We start from the raw sequence: 14,447 nt of genomic DNA on the forward strand, positions 1-14,447 counted from the left end.
AGAGAAAACACAAGATGGAGTCTCAAAAAATAAAGAAAGGGAAAGAAAGAAAAATACAATAGAATCTGTTTTAAAAGGAGATGGGAAAAAAATTAAGATGAAGTCTCTATAGAAATGAAAGACAAGGAAAATTCTCTGTGGGAAAAAGAAAGAAAAATACATTAGAGTCTCCAAAGAAAGGAACAATAAGGAAAAATAAGGAGCTTCAGAAAAAAGAAAGAGAAATACAAAAAAAATGAAGTCTCCAAAGAAAGGGGAAAATTAGAGATATTTTAAAAAATTCGATAATAAAAATATAATGTTCTACAGAAAAGAACATTTGGTCCCCATATAGTTTTGCTTTGACTGTCAACAACAACAACAAAAAATATATATATATATATATATATGTTCAATAATAATTACAATTATATATAATCATATATATGTTCTTTAAGAAACATCAAAATAAAATAGGCTTAGATATAAAAGGAAAAAAAAAGACTAAAAGATTACTGTCCATAGAACAGAGGTTGGAGGATTCTAAAAACCAAAATAAAGGACTTTCAAAAAATTCAATCAGGAACCTAAAATAACAAACACAAAAGTAGTTCCAGATGAAAAAAAAAATCACAAAGGCTTAAAGATTAGAATGGCAACCAACAAGTAGGGATACAATATTCTGAATTAAGCATCCCAATTCTATGTATTGATGCTACCTCAGAATAATATCAAACAGTGGCATATGTGTTCCCATTTGTAGAATTTGAAAATCTAAAATATGGACATATGTTGATAGACCATGCTTTTGATAAATAATCAGATTTTCAATGGACTTCTTCTGAAAAGGATGATTCTGAGATCATAAATTTATTAGAGATGATGGCATTCTTGGAGATTCTTTTACAGATTGAAGTTGAAAATGCTTCAGCAAATGTATCCATTAGAATACAACTATTTTTTAAACATTATGACATAGAACATGTTCCAAGCATACCTTACAATCCTACAAGACAAACAATTATGGAGAGATCTAACAAGACTTTAAAGAAAATGCTCATAGAACAAAAGGGAAATATAAGATCTACCAATATAGATTGAATAATACTTTATTGACTTTAAATTTTTAAATGTCAATGACACAGATAACACAGCTATGAAAATACACTGGATATTGAAGGGAACTTGTAGGCTTAGATTTTTCAAAGCCTATTTTAATAAAGGTCTCTAAACGATTCACCCTTCCTTATAGCCCACTGAACAAAGGTAGGGGGGAAGATGGCTAATATGACAATTGGGTTGTGAACCTGGTTAAAAGTAGTTCTTTGAGGCAATTCCAATCTCCACTGTCAGCAGCTGAGTCCACTAGCAAAACACCAGCATGAATCAGCACTGGCAACCTAGTCCATGAGTAACTAGTAGTGGCTCCATCCACAAGAAACCACGAGGCTCCCACACCTACATTGTGTCCTGAAGATGAATGTGAGCATGTGGAGAAATGTGCTTCCCACGCTCCTAAAATACACACCCTGACTCTGTGTAGAAAACACTCAGTGCCCAACATTAGGTCAGACTTTAATCTGCTTCTGTGTGCTTCAGTACTTCACAGAGGAAAGCTGTTGCTGATATCTTGCAGAAAGAAGTTGTCAGCAGCTGGGATGGGCTGTGAAGGGAAGCTACCCATCCCAAGGTGGCAAACATGGCGCTGGCAGGCCTTGCCCTTCTCCTCCATTTCCTCTGCCTTGCTAAAAACAAACAAAAGAGAAAAAAACTCCATTAGATGTATTTCTAGAGTTAGCCACCAAGGTCTATCTGTTTATTTAACCACCTACTCTTCCTGAGATCACCTACCAATGCCTAGTTATCAAAGACTTGACATCCAACAATCAAAAGCCCATTTTGGTTCTCCTGATTAACATGTCCAAATAAAATTAAACACTTCATCGTAACACAGGGTTTCCCTGTTTGCCTTTATAAACTGCCCTTTGACTATGAGCCACACGTGCCTTCTCTCTATGCAGAGGCAGACCTTTGTCTCCTTCAGGGACAAATACCTTTCCCCTTCTCCCTTGTTCCCTTCCCCCTCCTCCCTCCATCTAGTCTCCTGTGTCTGTATTTTATTCCCTGCCCTTTGACCCTATGGGACAAATGAATCTCTTTTGTGCTGAGGTCTTGGTATTGGGGGTTCTAAGCCAATGCCCTTTCATCCTGTCCTTAATGAAGTCTGTCTCTGAGGATGGGAGCCCGCTGGTCCTAGTTCCAGGTAAGTGCATTACAAGTACACATCACTTCCCACTGATAACAATATGTTTCTGCCTCCTCAGACTGTGGCATCTTCCTAGTACCCCTGTCCCCTGATCATGGTTTATTTAGTCCATTGACAGGTTAGAATGGCTGGGGAAGCAGAACCTGTGGGAATGAGGCTGATGTCTTGAGGCTGTGTTTCCGATATTCTGGAGACAAAGTCATCCCTTCCCACAACACACACATCCTGTCACATTCTTAGTCTTGTCTAAGCCCTGAAAATAACTCCTCCTTGGTTCCATTGTGAGAGTCACAACACAATTTTAGGAGCTGAAGAACTGGGGTACAGTAGTTGACTTCATCATTCCGGCAGCCCTAACTTGAGTTTCTGTCCTACCATATCTCAAGTCCAGGAGAGGAGAGAGGAAAGAAGCCACTTTTGCCTCTTTTGCAAGTTGAGGCCAAGAAAGAGTGAACAATTCCTCTGTTCAAACAGGGGAACAATGTCTGTGGAAAACCAAATCTGCTCACCTCAGAAACAGGACATCCCCATTTCTATGAGAGAACACCAGGGTTAATTCATTAGTTACAAAGCAAATTTTGTGAGGCAATCATCCTGCAACAACCAATGGTACAAGGCACCATCCATGGTGCAAATATGTCTGTGGATGTCTTTACATGTGTATTTGCCTGTGTGTTTGCAGAGAGGTCATTCTGCATGCATGTGTCCTTGTGTGTAACGATGACCCATTACTTGTAGCTACACACTAACCTCTACAGTTAACAGTCAGGTATGAAGACCGTGAGTTCAGCAGGTTCTTAGGCCATGTAAATCCTGTAGTAAATGACTGATGATCAAATCTCTGTGAATACAAGTGTGTTGAGCACAGGACTGAAAGAACAAATGGAGACGATCATCACATACTACAGAACCCAAGAGAGTAAAGGGAGAACCGCCTGCCATGTGCATTATGGAATGGTTAACTTTTCCATGTCTTTCCACAGTGAATCCATCATTAAACAGGAAAACCAAAGGCTTTCTTTAGACAGGATAGCTTGGAAGAGTTTCAGCTCTGTAGCTACAAGCAGGAAGTAACTGTGTGAAGGTCTGTGCTTGCAGCCAACCTCATTGTAAACAATAAGTGACTGCAGACTCTTCCCATTGGCCCAGCCACGTCTGAAAAAACAGCAAAGTATGAGAAGTGCCACAGAGACCTAAGATCAGCTCGAGTTTGTGAACATTGGGATGCCTTTTGTGTCTGTGTGTAGTGTGTGTGGGTGTAGAAAGACATATATTTAAGCTGGGTTGCTATAACCTGGAATACATATTGAATATATTGTGTGGCTATTACTCATTTCACTACATTGTTAAGGACAGTCACTGTCAGCCCTTTCACATGAGAAACTGTGAGCATGAGCCAGGGGAGAGCCCAGGTCCAGCTCTTGATAGGGATTACTGCCAGTTCTGCACAGGACCTACAAAGTGTGAGGTAAGCAAACCAAGCACTGGCCAGGGAGCACTGTCTGTCTCTCCTCCCAGCAAGCCTCAAGTCAGGATTTTTTCCAGGTTCAGCAAATAAATGCAGCTGCCCAGTGAAGTAAGAACACTCCAGAGCAGGGCATCTACATGCATGGGTGAGGCTTAGGAACCAATGATCAGAACTGAGAGAAAAGGAAAATGTCAGCACTGCTGGGGATTTGTGAGCTAGAGATGATGAAAGTCACAGGGGAGTCCAGAGGTCTGAAGAAAGAATATCCAAGATAAGCACTCACAGTTCTTAAAGATGGAACAGAAATATCTGAACACACACACACACACACACACACACACACTTCTAGCCTTCACTCTCTTCTCTGATCTTTCTTCCACACACAGTCCCAGGAATCTTTTTTGGGGGGGTTGTTTTTTTTTTCCAAGACAGGGTTTCTCTGTGTAGTCCTGGCTGTCCTGAAACTCACTCTGTAGACCAGGCTAGCCTCAACTCAGAAATCCGCCTACCTCTGCCTCCCAAGTGCTGGGAGGCGTGCACCACCACCACCAGGCCAGTCCCAGGAATCTTAAAGGTTTGCCCCATGTTGGAATCCAGTATCTAATTGTTTGTCCTTTAATTCCTCTACCCTGCACTGAGCTCAGCAGGGCCTGTCATAAATCACCACTCCCACTTCCTTTTTATCCTCCTAACAGCAGGAAGTGGTACAGACCTTTCAAAACCCTGCTTCTGAAAGCCCAGGGAAGCTTGAAGTGACAAAACTGTCATTGCCTTCTGACTAAACTATCACAGTGGAGTATTATGAAAAATGTGTGTCATTTTATGTGTTTTGACCTCAGTATTCATGACATAATGCAAATACTTATGGTTAATGTTACCACAATCGATTTTAAAAGAAAGTAAGAAAGATAAGAGTGTCCAGAGTCATTGCTCAGTACAGGAAGGTGTCACAATTACAACTCTTTTAAGTAGAGGATGCTGAGGCCTGAGGCCACCCTCACCCGTTGATAGATGAACTGGGAGAAGTCAGACACTGGGAGCTCAGAGGAAAGAACTAAAAAAGAGCAGCCTGGGTTCTGAGCAACAGAGGAATCTGAAGGCATTCCCTAGATATCTGGAAACAGGTGTACTAAGGTGTTTGGTGCAGGGCATGACAGGTTTTCAGGAATAGAGGATCGTAGGAAGGAAAAGGTTTGTCAGGGAAAGGGCAGTGAGCCTGAGACAATGGTATAAACAGGTGTAAAAAGACAAATTTTATCCTGGGTGGTCACAACACACATGTCTGCTCACCCCAGATAGGGAGCCCACCACAGACCAAGGTACAGAATACACCAAAGTCCAACTTCTTGAGCCAATGGCTTTTATTGGGATTTCTAACAGCAGCAGGAAATACTCAAAGACAGCTGCATCACCAAGGCCCACCCCTGCATCAGTGACACCTCTGGAAAGCTGGGAACCTGGGGCAGCTCAGCAGATCAGAGAGTGTCCGTTACAAGTGATTCTGGTCTAACCCTCTTCCAGGCATCTCTGGGTTTCTGTTTCTCCCAGGAAGCTGGTCTGGATGCAGAATCTTCTGTGCAGCTCAGCTTCATTAGTCTGAGAGGGACTCTCAGCTTTTATTGCTTACCCTGGCAGGGAAGGTTCTAGTTAAAGTAGTCAGTTTCAGTACTTCTGCTTTTGTCTGCCCATGCATGAGCCCTCATTCTCTCTCTCTCTCTCTCTCTCTCTCTCTCTCTCTCTCTCTCTCTCTCTCTCTCTCTCTCTCTCCAACCTTTTGCTCTTTACCCACCTTCCTAGTAAGATCCTGCCAGTTGAGCTGCCCTGTACATCTGAGAGCACCGTGGCTCATCTTCCCTGCCCCGGGCACCATGTACTGCATTTTGGTGAAAAACTTTCCCCCATCTTCAATGCGAGTACTGGTCTCTGATCCCTCCCAAAAGTCCTCTCTCTCTCTCTCTCTCTCTCTCTCTCTCTCTCTCTCTCTCTCTCTCTCTTAACTTTTTGTTTGTTTGTTTGTTTGTTTCAAAACAGGGTTTCTCTTTGTAGTCCTGGCTGTCCTGAAACTCAGTCTGTAGACCAGGCTAGCCTCGAACTTAGAAATCCGCCTGCCTCTGCCTCCCAAGTGCTGGGATTAAAGGTGTGCGCCACCACTGCCCAGCTAAAAGTCCTCTCTCTAGTAAAATGACTCCAAGGGTGCATTACATTAGAAGCCACCCTCGACAACCCCACACCGGGCCTCACCAGACACAGACTTCCTAGCCACAGAGGCACAGACTATAGGGACAGGAGGTTAATCCAGTGCTCTCCCCTGCTCCAGCATTTTTCTATGTGGTACTAATATGGGTCTGTGGTCATCCAGACAGTCACTAGTCTGATGGAAGTTTTAGTCTTAATAAACTAGAGGTATTTACTTTTTTGGCTGGGGCAGACACATACCTGGTCTGCTCCTGTGGAGATACTGAATCTTGAGCCATCCTAGAAGAGCCACTGCAATCAGAGCAGCAGGTAAGAACGCCCTCCCACTCCCTACTCCCCAGAGTTACAACTGGGAGCCAGGGGGGCTCAGGACCCACCAACCACCCAAACCCCACCCCTCCGGAATACCACTTTCCTTCTGTCCCTGCCTGGTCCTTTTGGCTGGGGCAGAAACATTGCTGATTTGCTCTTGTGGAGATAAAAGATCCTGAGCCATCCTAGAGGAACCACTGCACTCAGAGCAGCAGGATTTCCAGATCCCAGAGTTGGCCTGAGTCCCAGGAGTTCTTCTACCCAGGAACTTAGGATCATAAGACCACAGAGACGTCTGGACTCTGAGAAGTTCTGACACAAGCAAGATAACTGGAAATACAGACTCCAGTCAGATATAGTGAGGGCAGGTAACACTAGAGTTAACCAGATGGTGAAAGGCAAGCATAAGAACATAAGCAACAGAGACCAAAGTTACTTGGCATCATCAGTACCCAATTCTCCCACCATAGCAAGCCCTGGACACCCCATCACACCGAAAAAGCAGGATTCAGAATTAAAATCACTTCTGATGATGATGATAGAGGATTTTAAGAAGGACATAAGTAACTCCCTTAAAGAAGTACAGGAGAGCATAAGTAAACAGGTAGAAGCCCTTAAAGAGGAAACACAAAAATCCCTTAAAGAACTGCAAGAAAACACAATGAAGGAATTAAACAAAACCATTCAGGATCTGAAAATGGAAATAGAAACAATAAAGAAATCTCAAAGGGAGACAACCCTGGAGATAGAAAACCTAGGAAAGAGATCAGGAGTCATAGATGCAAGCATTACCAACTGAATACAAGAGATAGAAGAGAGAATCTCAGTGCAGAAGATACCATGGAAAACACTGACACAGCTGTCAAAGAAAATGCAAAATGCAAAAAGCTCCTAACCCAAAACATTCAGGAAATCCAGGACACAATGAGAAGACCAAACCTAAGGATAATAGGTATAGATGAGAATTAAGATTCCCAACCTAAAGGGCCAGTAAATATCTTCAACAAAAATATTGAGGAAAATTTTCCTAACCTAAAGAACGAGATGCCCATAAACATACAAGAAGCCTACAGAATACCAAATAGACTAGACCAGAAAACAAATACCTCCCGTCACATAATAATCAAAACATCAAATGCACAAAACAACGAAAAAATACTAAAAGTAGTAAGGGAAAAATGTCAAGTAACATGTAAAGGCAGATCTATCAGAATTACACCAAACTTCTCACCAGAGACTATAAAAGCCAGAAGAGCCTGGAATGACATCATACAGACCTTAAGAGAACACAAATGCCAGCCCAGACTACTATACCCAGCAAAACTCTCAATCAATATAGATGGAGAAACCAAGATATTCCATGACAAAACCAAATTTGCACAATACCTTCACACAAACCCAGCACTTCAAATTGATGGAAAATGCTAACACAAGGAGGGAAACTACAGCCTAGAAAAAGCAAGGAAGTAATCTTCCAACAACCCCAAAAGAAGAGAGAGCATACACTAACAACTTGACAGAACAACTAAAAGCTCTAGAACAAAAAGAAGCAAATACACCCAAGAGGAGTAGACAGCAGGAAATAATCAAACTCAGGGGTGAAATCAACCAAATAGAAACAGAAAGAACAATACAAAATATCAACAAAACCAGGAATTGATTCTTTGAGAAAATCAACAAGATAGATAAACCCTTAGCCAGATTAATCAGAGGGCATAGAGACACTATCTAAGTTAATAAAATCAGAACTGAAAAGGGAGACATAACAACAGAAACTGAGGAAATTCAAAAAATCATCAGATCTTACTACAAAGGCCTATACTCAACAAAACAGGAAAACCTGGATGAAATGGACAACTTCCTAGACAGATACCAGGTACCAAGTTAAATCAGGAGCAAATAAACCATCTAAACAGTCCCATAACCCCTAAGGAAATAGCAATAGTCATTAAAACATTCTCCCCACCAAAAAAAGCCCAGGTCCAGATGGTATTAGTGCAGAATTCTATCAGACCTTCAAGGAAGACCTAATACCAATTCTTTTCAAACTAATCCACAAAATAGAAACAGAAGGAACACTACCCACATTCTTTGAAGCCACAAGTGTGCTCATACCTAAACCTCACAAAAACCCAACAAAGAAAACATCAGACCAATCTTTCCTATGAATGTCGATGCAAAAATACTCAATACAATTCTCACAAACCAAATCCAAGAACACATCAAAAGAATCATCCATCATGATCAGGTAGGTTTGATCCGAGGAATGCAAGGATGGTTCAATACTTGGAAATCCATCAATGTAATCCACTATATAAAAAAACTCAAAGAAAAAAAACCACATGATCATCTCACTAGATGCTGAGAAAGAATTTGACAAAATTCAACATCCCTTCATGATAAAAGTCTTGGAAAGATCAGGAATTTGAGGTTCATGTCTAAACATAGTAATAGCAATATACAGCAAACCAGTAGCCAACACCAAACTAAATAGAGAGAAAATTGAAGCAATCCCACTAAGATCAGGGACTAGAGAAGGCTGCCCACTCTCTCCCTACCTATTCACTATACTACTGGAAGTCCTGACCAGAGCCATTAGACAAGAAAAAGAAGTCAAAGGGATACAAATAGGAAAGGAAGAAGTCAAAATATCACTATTTGCAGATGATATGATAGTATTCTTAAGTGACCCCAAAACTTCCGCCAGAGAACTCCTAAACCTGATAAACAACTTCAGCATAGTGGCTGGTTATAAAATCAACTCAAACAAATCAGTAGCCTTCCTCTACATGAAAGATAAACAGACTGAAAAAGAAATTAGGGAAATGACACCCTTTACAATACTCACAAATAATATAAAATACCTTGGTGTGAATCTAACCAAGCAAGTGAAAGACCTGTATGACAAGAACTACAAGTCCCTGAAGAAAGAAATCGAAGAAGATCTCAGAATATGGAAAGATCTCCCATGCTCATGGATTGGCAGGATTAATATAATAAAAATGGCCATCTTGCCAAAAGCAATCTACAGATTCAATGCAATTCCCATTAAAATCCCAACTCAGTTCTTCACAGAGTTAGAAAAGGAAATTCTCAAATTCATATGGAATAACAAAAAACCCAGGATAGCGAAAACTATTCTCAACAAGAAAAGAACTTCTGGAGGAATCACCATCCCTGACCTCAAGCTGTACTACAGAGCAATAGTGATAAAAACTGCATGGTATTGGTACAGAGACAGGCAGGAAGATCAATGGAATAGAATTGAAGACCCAGAAATGAACCCACACACCTATGGTCACTTGATCTTTGACAAAGGAGCTAAAACTGTCCAGTGGAAAAAGGACAGCATTTTCAACAAATGGTGCTTGTTCAACTGGAGGACAACATGTAGAAGAATGCAAATCAATCCATTTGTATCTCCTTGTACTAAGCTCAAGTCTAAGTGGATAAAGGACCTCCACATAAAACCAGATACATTGAAACTAATAGAAGAGAAGGTGGGGAAGAACCTCAAATACTTGGGCACAGGGGAAAAGTTCCTGAACAGAACACCAATGGCTGATGCTCTAAGATCAAGAATTGACAAATGGGACTTCATAAAATTGCAAAGTTTCTGTAAGGCAAAGGACACTGTCAATAGGACAAAATGACAACCAACAAATTGGGAAAAGATCTTTACCAATCCTACTCTGATAGAGGGATAATATCCAATATATACAAAGAACTCAAGAAATTAGACTCCAGACAACCAAGTAACCCTATTAAAAAATGGGATATAGAGCTTAACAAAGAATTTTCAACTGAGGAAACTCGAATGGACTCGAAGCATATAAAGAAATGTTCAGTATCCTTAGTCGTCAGGGAAATGCAAATCAAAACAACCCTGAGATTCCATCTCACACCAGTCAGAATGGCTAAGATTAAAAACTCAGGTGATAGTAGATGCTGGCAAGGGTGTGGAGAAAGAGGAAAGGAACACTCCTCCATTGTTGGTGGGACTGCAAGATGGTGCAACCACTTTGGAAATCAGTGTCGCAGTTCCTCAGAAAATTGGACATAGCATTACCTGAGGATCCAGCTATACCACTCCAAGGCATATACCCAGAAGATGCTCGAACATATAACAAGGACATCTGTTCAACTATGTTCATAACAGCCTTATTTATAATAGCCAGGAGCTGGAAAGAACCCAGATGTCCTTCAACTTAGGAATGGATCCAAAAAATGGTATATTTACACAATGTGTGGTATATTTACACAATGGAGTATTACTCAGCTATTAAAAACAATGAATTTGAGAGTTTCCTAGGTAAATGGATGGAACTAGAAATCATCATCCTGAGTGAGGTAAGCCAATCACAAAAGAACACACATGGTATTCACTCACTGATTATTGGATATTAGCCCAGAACCTTGAAATGCCCATGATGCAACTCACAGGCCACATGAAGCTCATGAAGAAGGAAGACCAAGTTGGGGTGATTCAGTCCTTCTTAGAAGGAGCAACAAAATACTCAAGGGAGCAAATATGGAGACAAAGTGAGGGACAGAAACTGAAGGAGGGGCCATCTGGAGACCTTTCTACCTGGTATCCATTCCATGTGCAGTTACCAAAAGTAGATGCTGATGTGGAACTCAGGAAGTGCATGCTGACAAGAGCCTGTTATAGATGTCTCCTCAGAGGTCTGCAAGATGCTCGCAGCTAGCCATTGAACTGATCATGAGGTTCCCAATGGAGGAGTTAGAGTGAAGACTATTGGAGCTGAAAGGGTTTTCGGGCCCCATGAGGAGAGCAACAATACCAACCAACCAGAGCTCCCAGGGTCTAAATCACCAGCCTGGGAGCACTTAGGGAGGGATCCATGGCTTCAGCTGTATATGTAAGGTTGGAGGGCCCTGTCGGGCATAGGTGGGGAAGAGATACTTGGTCTCATGAATGCTGGAAGCCCCAGTGGGTGGGAATTTGAGGGTGGGGAGGTGGGAGTGGGGGGACAGGGGCACAACTGCAGAGAAGCTGGAGGAGGGCTGAGGAGATAGGGGGTTCCTGGGTGGGGTTGGGTATTGGGTAAGAGGATAACATATGAAATGTAAATAAAACATCCAATAAAAAATAAAAAAAAATAAAAGTGAATAAAATAAATTAGAGGTATTTTATTAGAAAGGAGACTGACCAATCCCAAACCAGAGAGTATTATCTAGGTAAGGTCCCAGATGTTGTTAGCCAAAGAATTATAGAGAATTAAAACCACAGTTATTATTAGGGATCAAATTAACCCTAATCCTATCTGTGTGTGGACAAGCCTTGATTCTGTAACAGACCTCCAGCAGGGCCCTCAGCCCTCCAAGCAAGCAGTTCATACAACAGCAGAGCTTAGCAGTTAGCTTGTTTATTTGTGACCCATTACCTTGTAAGATTATCTAGGAGCACTGAAACATTGCTGAACATTTTGCAATTTTTAAAGGGTTGCCCAACTTCTCCAGGAAACAGTTGAATCAGGCAGCTGACGGAGTACATTCAAAGTTGAAGCAACTTCCTCATGGCTTATACAAGCTAAAAATAATTTAGTTTTTTACAAAATCTAGCACAGCAAACTTAACACATTAATCATAATGTTCACCATCTCCATGGATGAGTGGCTAGGGAGAAAGATAATTAATTGGTAAAGTAACTGTCTTTCAATGAGAAAGTTATGAATTAGATACACAGAATCCACATAAAAGACAGACATAGTGGAGGGAATTTGTAATTCCAGCACTGAGGAAGGAGGGAGGCAGATCCCTGAAGCTCACTCATCAGCCACTCGTGCTTAATTGATGAAGTCCAGGCCAGTGAGTGTGTCTGTGTCAAAATAAGGAAAATTATATCTGAGAAAAAAGCAGCATCTACATATCCACCTACACAGAGTGGGGGTGGAAAGAGAGGGAGAGGGAGAAAGATGAGAGAAAGAATATCAACAGAATAAGCACAGGACAAGGCTACAGGAAGTGTCTGCAATCATTGAACCATAGGATCACTGGGTCTGAGAGTCAGTTCTGACCCAGCAATAGATGACACCATAGGAAAAGAGGGTCTTGAGGTAGGGAATCAGAATGGTCAGTGTTGGGGTGGGAGCCATGACACTGGACTAGTATTTCTATAATACCCTCTAGAGCACACAGGAAGCCCTGGAGTTGGACACTTCAGCAGAGCTCCACCTCCCACTCAGTTGAAGGATGTGAAACATTTTCAGCTGACTGTGTAAACCGACAGAGGGGAATGGGAAAAGAAACCATAACCTAACCTCACAGCAGTCCCTCCCTTCAGGGACAAGGCAGGTAGGATTCAGATCTAGGAACTGCAGAACAGAGAGCCAAGATCTTGTGGCCTGAGATCTGAAAACATCTGCCTTTGTTTCCCAGCTGTTCTTCTCTCCAGAGCACCGAGATACCAACACTCTCCATCCCATCTGTTACCTGAATGTCCCAGCTCAGAGGAGTCCATAGAGAACTACCCCAGTGACCTTGCTCCCAGAGAAGAGGTAACATCACAGGAGGGCCACTGGCATCACTACTCAGGAGCAGGTATGTGAAGGGTTCTACGTGCAGCTGATCAGAAATCCTACTTACTTGTGGATTCAGGTGTAGTCTTCCGGTACCAGAGCAGAGGAACCTCCAGTTATGGCTTATTTCACTCAGGGGTTGTTCACAGAGAGGCCCTTCTCTGTCTTCTGCACTACAGAACATCCCCAACCCACCATCCAGGCAGCAACAAACTTCCCTATCACCCACACATCCTGGGTCTGCCGCTCTTCTGATGCTAGCTTGAGCTTGGAGGAAGAGAGCAGTTTGTGTGACCAGATTCCTCAGGAACACCTGAGGGGTGGAGGGTTGTTGTTGAAGCTGTGTTGTTATTTCTTCATTTTCGTTTTGGTTTTGGTTGAGACTGGATCACACTATGTGCCTCTGGCTGGTCTAGAACCTGTAAATCAAGCTGTCCTCAAACTCAAGAAGATCCAGCTACCTCTGCTCCTCTGCCTCCTAGGGCTAAGATTTAAGGTATGCACAACAACACCCAGCTACACTAGAACCATTTTATTTACAGGAGGATAAAATTGTATCCAGAACACCCACTGCTATTTCCTTGTCTAGAAGGGAACTATGAGAAGCCATTATCAACATAACCAGCACTACAATTCCTTGACTGTTTGGTGAGGGTTGTGGGGGCTGCTCGGGACCCTTCCTGGTCATCATATCATGGAGAAGTAGCCCACCATTGGGTCTAAGATTCCCACTGAATAGTCTTTGGCTTCAGGGAACAGCTCATCCACCCACTAAGCATATCACTGTTCAAACTTTATTTTGTTTTGTATGAACTTGAGAAAGGCCGGGCTGTGGTGGCACATGCCTTTAATCCCAGTAGTTGGAGGCAGAGACCAGTGGATTTCTGAGTTCGAGGCCAGCCTGGTCTACAGAGTGAGATCCAGGACAACCAGGGCTACACAGATGAACCCTGTCTCGAAAAAAACTTGAACAAGAACTTGAGAAAGGAGCATATTTCCTTATAGCTTGTTCACACATACCACTTTTGGGTTGGCTCCACCACAGCCAGTCCTGTGCCGCAGCTCTCCGGCTGTCCTGCCTGTTCAAAGTTCTCAGTTCAAATTATTCTGCTGTCCACTTGTATATCCTATATATGCTACTATCTCTCTCCCCCAAAGCTATTTTTTAATCCCTCTTATGGGCCCCCTTCCAGTTTTCTGGCCTCTGCAAACACTTCCTGCTGCATAAATGTACATACCTAAATATAAGAAGCTGAAATCCACATATGAGAGAGAATATCAGGTTTGCCTTTGTGACACTGGGTGACCTCACTTAACATTCAGAGGCTCTGCCAGTTTGTCTGAATGTTATACACTTCCATTGATGTTATGCAGGAACCCAGTTCCATTGTGTCTCTGTGGCATATCCTCATTATCCACTTATCCTCTGGGCTGATTGCATTTCCCAGCTGTTGTCACTAGAGCAGTGATGAACATCATGTTCCAGGGACTTTGTGCTAGGATATAGAGTCCTTCAGGGATACACTCAGGAGTGGTGTCACTGATTCCATAATGGCTGCACTTGTTTACAACCCCACAGCAGCAAATAAGGACTTCCCTTCCCTTACATCCATACCAGCATCTGTTGCCATGTTTTCTCTAGATGAAAGCCTCTCTGACACAGGTGAGATGAAATCCCAAAGTA

General features: G+C 42.3%; 1 protein-coding gene and 1 long non-coding RNA gene across 4 annotated transcripts in view; one reads left to right on the plus strand and one right to left on the minus strand.

The window, feature by feature from the left end:
• Positions 1-1,072: 1,072 nt before the first annotated feature.
• Positions 1,073-12,985, minus strand: LOC114629579. The gene is made up of 2 exons (XR_003712696.1): positions 12,831-12,985; positions 1,073-1,724 (listed from the first exon to the last, which is right to left on the minus strand). It is a non-coding gene; the product is annotated as an uncharacterized LOC114629579 (long non-coding RNA).
• The window catches only part of LOC114629575, a 70,436-nt gene continuing 68,431 nt past the window's right edge, over positions 12,443-14,447 (plus strand). For 2 of the 3 annotated variants that reach the window (XR_003712695.1, XM_028777616.1), the window contains exons 1-2: positions 12,443-12,539; positions 12,624-12,785. The gene's annotated coding sequence lies outside the window, so the exon portion shown is untranslated. Of the gene's footprint in view, positions 12,786-14,447 lie in introns of all 3 variants that reach the window. The other variant, XM_028777617.1, reaches the window with a different exon arrangement.

The sequence above is a fragment of the Grammomys surdaster genome, unplaced genomic scaffold (assembly GCF_004785775.1).
Source record: "Grammomys surdaster isolate TR1022 unplaced genomic scaffold, NIH_TR_1.0 313, whole genome shotgun sequence".
In the NCBI taxonomy this organism is placed as follows: domain Eukaryota; kingdom Metazoa; phylum Chordata; class Mammalia; order Rodentia; family Muridae; genus Grammomys; species Grammomys surdaster.